The sequence below is a fragment of the Macaca nemestrina genome, chromosome 12, assembly GCF_043159975.1.
Source record: "Macaca nemestrina isolate mMacNem1 chromosome 12, mMacNem.hap1, whole genome shotgun sequence".
Taxonomy (NCBI): domain Eukaryota; kingdom Metazoa; phylum Chordata; class Mammalia; order Primates; family Cercopithecidae; genus Macaca; species Macaca nemestrina.
The window spans coordinates 5,339,689-5,346,231 of NC_092136.1; the positions used below are offsets into that span (position 1 = coordinate 5,339,689).

The 6,543-nt window shown below is 56.2% G+C and overlaps 1 long non-coding RNA gene across 1 annotated transcript; it reads right to left on the reverse strand.

The window, feature by feature from the left end:
• Positions 1 to 853: 853 nt before the first annotated feature.
• LOC139357312 (uncharacterized) lies at positions 854 to 6,228 on the reverse strand. The gene is made up of 3 exons (XR_011610280.1): positions 6,169 to 6,228; positions 5,911 to 6,064; positions 854 to 1,366 (listed from the first exon to the last, which is right to left on the reverse strand). It is a non-coding gene; the product is annotated as an uncharacterized lncRNA (long non-coding RNA).
• Positions 6,229 to 6,543: the final 315 nt, after the last annotated feature.

Consider the following 6,543-nt stretch of genomic DNA (forward strand, 5'->3'; position numbering starts at 1 on the left):
CGATGACATTTGTTTGTTCTGCCCCAGGGGTCAGCCCACAGTGACCAGGGCACAGAAGGAAGAGGTGAAGGCTGCCCGGCATGGTCACTTGCAAGCCAGGGTGGGCCACCAGGGAGGCCAGAGCAGAGGTAATGGCCAAGAGCAGCCCCAGAAGGAGGCTGCTGCATCCCTTCTAGAAAAATCATCTGCTGGACGTCTTTAGGGCAGCTGAGAAAGTCACTCCTCCAGCCCTTTCTGCTTGTTCAAAGTCCACGAGGCTTTCTGCCTGGAGGATTGTGTGACTTATGGGAAAGTGTGAACAGGAGACGGAGGACGGCTCAGTAAGGGCTGGCAACTCTCCGTGTGGGTCACTCTGCAGGTGGCTGGACCGAGACGGAGCTGGGTTCTAGTCCTGAACATTCTTGTGCTGGGAAAGTCCCTGGTTTCAGGGGCTTTCTGTGTCCCTGCTGTGAAATGGGTACGCTGACTCACAGGCTTGCCACTAGGCCTTCCACAGCTATTTCTTGAGCACCTAGTACATGCCAGGCATGGGGACACAGGCCCGAGTCCCAGCCCTCATAGAGGCTGCATTCCCACAGCCAGCCTGCACCCCCGGGCCTAGCCTACCCGGAGCTGTGCACCAGGCCTGGCCCCAGCCTGGCAGAGCCCCTGCCTTCCCTGCCTTCTCTGCCTTCTCTGGCTCTGACTCTTTCTATAAGGCTCTAATTACATCCTGGGAGAAACAATTAGAATGAAAAGATGGGTTTTTTTTTTCTCCCCCCTGCCCCACCCCAGGCTGGGCCTGTTTAATAACTTAATTAAATAAACAGAATTATAATTATAATGTTAATATTTCCTTTATGTAATGCCGGCACATTCTGCTGGAAAAAGCTTCTCTTGGGAATGGGAGCATCCCACAGCCCCCAGCACCTCCCCAGTCTGAGGCTGGCTGCCCACCGGCCTCCCTGCTGGTGCCTCAGCCTGAAGCCCACCCGGTTCTGGGACTCAGCAGAGTTGGCAGGAAACCAGCCGGGGGGGAAACAGCCGCGTTCTCTCCTTCCTGAGTGTTTACAGTCGAGCTCAAACCACACGATGAAAATTACTCTGAAGCTCCTAATTGCACATTTCCTTCCTCTAACCATTTTCTTTTGACAGTTGACTTTGAAAACGTTTACCACTTAATTCTCCCGAGGCGGGATGGAGGGAGAAGGAAGGAGGCTGCCCTGCTAGTGAGAGCTAGCCTCCCTGGACGGGCCAGCTTGGAGCAGGCATCCAGGCAGAGTCCCTGGGGTCCCAGGCTGGGGGGAATCTTGCCTCTCCTCACGTCGTCACTAGCTAGGTGACCTGGAGCAAGTCAATACTGCTTCCTTGAGTCTCATTTCCTCGTCTGTAAAATAAGATGAAGAATATTCGCTTTGCAAAGTAACGCTGTGAGATCAGCCAGCACTTTGTAGGTGCTCAACAAATGTTAGGTTCCTTCCTCCTGGCTTCTGGGAATAACACGTTCTGCCTGAAGGCAGAATTCTCCCAGCTCTTATTTCCTCTGCACGGTGTGGTGTGGAGAAGTTCAGAGCAGCGGCCTGGGATCACACACCACCTTGGCCTCCACCTAGCAGAGCAGTGGGGTCTGGGAAAGCAGCTTGCTTTTTGTGACTCAGTTTCCAGGTCTGTAGGAAGGAACAGTGTTAGTGCCTACATCACTGGGTCACCTGGAGGATTCTGTGACTTATGGGAAAGTGTGAACAGGAGGCAGAGGACAGCTCAGTGAGGGCTGGCAACTATCCGTGTGGGTCACTCTGCAGGTGATTGGACCGAGAGAGAGTTGGGTTCTAGTCCTGGACGCTCTTGTGCTGGGAAAGTCCCTGGTTTCAGGGGATTTCTGTGTCCCTGCCGTGAAATGGGTACGCTGACTCACAGGCTTGCCACAAAGCATGGGGAGACAGTGGGCACGAGGTCTCAGTGGGAGGCCAATGGCAGGGAGCAGCCACAGTCCTGTCCCAAAGCTAGGAGCCCAAGGGGCCTTCATCCCAGAGGCAATGAAAGGTGGGGGCTGTAGCGTCAATAGAGACACCTGTCGGGACTAGAGCCACAGTCAGTGGAAGAGAGCACTCGGCATGGCCAAGAGCGAGCCTGGGACCTCCATGATCACCCTGCTCAGCGGCAGCCAGGATCCCCCCGGCCCAGGACTCCCCTCTACCCCCATCCATGCCTGGGGTCTGGAGCAGGTGGCCTGGCTTTGCCCCCCTCACTGTGTGGCCTTGAGCAAGTGACTGAACCCTTCTGAGCTTCCACCTCCACGTCTGCAACCTGGGACTAATCTGGGTTACTGGGAGGATTGGCAAGTTAATACATAACCCAGGGTCTGGTACACAGTAGGCACTCACCGAATGTCAGCATAATGTCCAAAACTGTTATTCATTCCTTCTCAAGTTCTGTGCCAGCCCTGAATGGTCCTGGAGCTGACAGAGACAGAACAGCCCCTGGCACTTGCATCCAGGCCGAGTCAGGACCTGGTTTCTCCACCTGCATGTCCTCTCCCACGCCTATGACCCGGACACCCATGTCTCGAGACCCAGTTCTAATGTACCATCCTCTTGGAGGCTTTCTCCAGGCTTCCTTTCAACATTATACTCGTGCCAGGGGCCCACGGGGCTCAGATCCCTGAAGTGCAGGGACAATGGACTTACCTCTGTGGCCCCAACGCCATCATCCTAGTCTTTTCCCACATGCCGTGGGAGGACACAAGGAGATTGGGAGAGGCTGGGCTGAGAGCCAAAACGAGACTTAGAAGCCCTCACACCAGTATGCAAAGGACCCGCATTGGCTGGACAGGGGCCACCTACTTGTACAGTGCAGAGCCAAAGGCAGACGGGAACATAGAGACGGCGGTGGAGATATGGAGGAGACAGATTTGAGAGTCGTGGAAGGAGGTTACGATGATGGAATGAAGAAGAAGAATCTAAGAGCCTGATTCAAGAGATACAAGGGACAGGAATCCCCAGAAGGATGTGTGACACCCGCGTGTGAGGCTTGGCCCCCTTCCATGAGATGGGGACGGCCCGTGGAGGACCAGGATAGGGGCAGGGAGGCCATCCTGCTTGGTTTAGGCCATGTTTGGTTAGGCGCATTTGAGATGAGGGTCATCTCAAATGTTCCTCTTCTCTTCATGGGATCACACAGAGAGCCACAGGCAGAGCTGGGACAAGGACCTGGTCTCCCTCTGCCCCTCACGCGAGTCTAAGACTCTTTCCAACCCTCCCTGTGGTTTTCCAAAAGGACACCGAGTGGACAGAGTCCAAAGAGAAATGTTCCCTTGAAAACACACATCCTCTCAGCTGTTTTCCTCTAGAATCATCAGCAAGAGCCCAAAATGCATACATTGTTTTCTGGTGAAAAATAATAGCAATCCTGTCTTGATTGCCAAGTCTGTGAAACCACAAGCAGCAGACAGAGGACCCCTGGAGCGTTCCCAGTGAACCAGGTGCCAGCAGCCCCCTGTGGACCTGAGGGCAGGTGCTGTGGGCGGGAGGGCCTGCTAGAGGCTGGCTGGGCCTGGAGTGGAGGCCACAGCCCTCTCTCCTCCAGACACTCGCTTCTGGAGGGGCCTTGCCCCCTCCATGCTGAAGTCACTATGTGAACACTAGGACCCCCAGATCTTTTTCTCTGGCCAAGATCTCCCCTGAATCCGGAGCTGCTATGCCAGCAGCCCAAGGCTTCTGCCTCACCCGTGGGAGTCTCATAAGCAGCTCAACCTCAGTGCACTGCAAAAGGAACCCACCTCTTGGCTTGGATGGCTTGGACAATTTGGGCAGCATGTGATCCTCGTGAGAGGAACCCAGGTCCCTCTCCTGCTTCCAGCTGCCCCAGCTGCAAACCTGGGGACACACTGAGACCTGGGTCACTGAGCTACATAGAGTGTCCCTCCTTGAGTTCTCATATCTGCCCGTGCCTCCCGCCCCACACTGGCTTCTGTCCAGGTAGCTGCCACCACCCCTGACTCACCTGGCAGTCTTCCCTCCTCCTATCAGAAAAGGGGTCTTTCAAACAGGACCCTGACAATGCCATCTCCTGCTCCAGTGCACTTCAGGCCACTCCCAGTGGCCCATCAGAACCCCGACACACCCCTCCGCCTCCTCCAGGCCCTGCCTGGGGGCCCCACAGCCACCCACCCCCACAGGACCTCCAATCAGGCCCAAGGCAGTCATTGCCAAATCTGCCCCGACCTGCATGTCAGCCATGTTTGCAAGTGCTGTTCCCCCTCTCAGAATGGTCTTCCCACTCCCAGACCCTAGGGGAAGCTGAGTTACCCCCTGCCCCATCATAGCCCAGGAACCTCTTCCCTGGGAGGCACCTCCATTCCCTCCTCCCAGGGCATCCCTGGAGCAGCTCATATCCCAGGTGCTGCCTGGCGGGCTCCACTTCCCGTGCTAGGCAGCACACTGTGCACGGAAGGCAGTGGGAGCCTTTGAAAAACTGGATCTTACAGTCACATCCAGCTGGGTTCAGACCCACAGGAGCAAGAGCCCAGCAACCTCAAGCGGACCTCATGGCTGCAGCTTCTGCACATACATAGTGTAGGAGATGGCATGACCCAGCCCACAGGGCTGCTCCTGCCTTCACACAACACGGCTTGTTGGCATTCCTATGATGTGCCAGGCATGGCTGTAGGAGTGAGGTGAGAGCAGGGAACGCACAGCTCAAATCCCTGCCACTCAGAAGCTGGCCTGCTCACGGACAGAGGTCCAGCGTGTCAGATGGTGCCAAGTGCTCCAAAATACTGGGGAGAGGCAACTATAAATAAGGGGCCAGGGGAGGCTCACTGTGCAGGCCTTCATTTGAGCAAAAACTTGAAGAAGAGGAAGAAGCAAATCACATGGGTGTCTGGGAAAGGGCGTCACAGGCAGAGGGCCCAGCCAGGGCAAAGGCCTGGGGTATCAGCTGCCCACAGAGTATGAGCAGCCGCACGGAGGCCGGAGTGGCTGGAGCGGAGGAACAAGGTCGGGAGAGGCGAGACGAGGTTGGAAGGCGCAGGCCTGCGGCGGACTTTGCTGTCTCGTCTGAGACGAACCCTTGGAGGGTGAGCAGAGGAAGGGCAGAGCTGAGGCTCGGATGTTAACAGATCGCGGGCCATGGAGATGCCTCTGCAATAAGCCAGGGCAGCTCAGACCAGAGACGACTGGGGCGGTGGCAGGGACTGGTCAGGTTCCGAATGCCACGTGGATGGGGTGGGGACAGCACACGCTTTGCAGTGCTCCTGGCACAAGCTGTGCACTCAGGTGTGAGAGGAGTTTGGCCAAAAACTGACTAAAATAATGAATCCACAAGACATGGTAACGAGGACCACGGCCAAGGCACAGAAGGTGTGGGAGACCCTCTTCCTGGCCAGGACAATATGTGTGGACCTCCTGGAAGAGAAAACCTCTGAGCTGGGAGAGGGAAAACGGCTTGGACAATTTGGGGAGCTTGTGATCGCCATGAGAGGAACCAGAGGAAGCTTCCTATCCTGCCTCCTGCTTTGGCCAGTCCCAACCCCTCCTGGGCCTGGTTGGGCAGGACCCGGAGCCCCCCAAGGGGCCAGGGTGAAAGGAACAGCGAAGGTGGGCTGGGAGTCTCTCAGTGGTTAGCACAAGACCTGCAGCAGCACCTCCCCAAACCCGAGAGCTGGCCCCAGCTCTGGCCCCAGTGCTCATCTGGCTGTTCTGCCACCCGCATGGACTGCAGGGATAACTTGGGCCCCAGAATAACAGGTACAGGTCTGCCCCAGCACACCCGGGGGTGTAGAGAAGACAAGCCAGCTCCCTGAGCCTCAGTTTCCCCATCTAGAAAACGAGGGTATTGTGTTACATCTAAGCACGGAGGACCCCTCCTGCTCAGCCTCGTTAGGGTTCTGTGGGAGCTGGCACTGTCTTCCAGCAAAGCCCCCATCCTCACCTGCTGTGGTGCCCAGAATTGCTACACAGCTACTCTGCTTGGCACATGAAGACCCCTGTTGTCTCCATCAAATTGCAAATGTGTGACCTTCAACGAGCAGCCCGTTCATGTCCCAGTCCTTTTCCTGGCACTGGTCCTGCCTGGTCCTTTGGCACTGACCAAAAACAGTGGGAAGGGGAAAGCAAGTCATAAGTTTTGAGGTTGGGGCCAAGGAAGGGTGATGTGAGGGACCCCTGCACTGCCCTAGATAAGACTCACCGTGAACAGCAAGGGCAGCGTGTGGTATTGACGGACTGCCCTCTGCCCACTGTGTTGTGCTGGGCACCATGGAGCACTTCAGCAATTATCCCCTGCATGGCAACCACTGGTCACTGCACCTCACAAAGGATGGAATCAGGGCTCAGAGGGGCCGCTCCTGCACAGGAGGAGGGGAGGGGACACTGGACCCCAGTGGGAGGACATGAAGGCATTGGGGGTCCTGGAAGGACCTCAGTCTTTACTTCCCCATTACTACCTGCTCTGTTTCCAGTCTGATTCTTTCTTCTTCAGGGCAAACATAGGCTGTAATAACTTGGGCATTCAGGTGACTTGGGAAATCCTGCCAGGGTTCCCAAGACAAGAGCTAGGTTCTTT